This window comes from Galeopterus variegatus, unplaced genomic scaffold, assembly GCF_000696425.1.
Source record: "Galeopterus variegatus unplaced genomic scaffold, G_variegatus-3.0.2 Scaffold2885, whole genome shotgun sequence".
In the NCBI taxonomy this organism is placed as follows: Eukaryota; Metazoa; Chordata; class Mammalia; order Dermoptera; family Cynocephalidae; genus Galeopterus; species Galeopterus variegatus.
The window spans coordinates 17154-17538 of record NW_007728996.1 but is presented as its reverse complement, the minus strand read 5'-3'; the positions used below and the strand labels follow the sequence as shown (position 1 = coordinate 17538).

The following is a 385-nucleotide window of genomic DNA, read 5'->3' as shown; positions in this document are numbered from 1 at the left end:
AATAATAATAATTGTCCCAACTCAATGCCTTGGGAGAGTTTCCAGGATGTGGCACAGGCAGCAGATATTTAGGAAGAGCCCAGTGGACTCCGTAAGTTGAGGAGACAGAGCTAAGAATCAGAAAATCCAAGGAGACTGATTTCATGGGACAGCATACCAGAGAGGAGAGAGCTGCAGAGGGAGAATCCCAGAGATCTGGAGAGTCCCCCTGAATATTGAGCAGAGAACTAATCAGCACATTTGTGAACAAACTAGCCAAGGCCAGTGAAATATCCATTTGGAGGGATTAGAGAAAACAGTGTCCAGTATTCTTGCATGAATGGGAAAAGTACTTGTTTCCACCAACCACACTGGGAAAGCTTATATTTAAAGGACATTGGATAGA

At 43.9% G+C, this 385-nt stretch overlaps 1 protein-coding gene across 1 annotated transcript in view; it reads left to right on the top strand.

Moving 5' to 3' along the window:
* The window catches only part of LOC103599212 (pancreatic triacylglycerol lipase-like), a 34231-nt gene that overhangs the window by 22149 nt on the left and 11697 nt on the right, over positions 1 to 385 (top strand).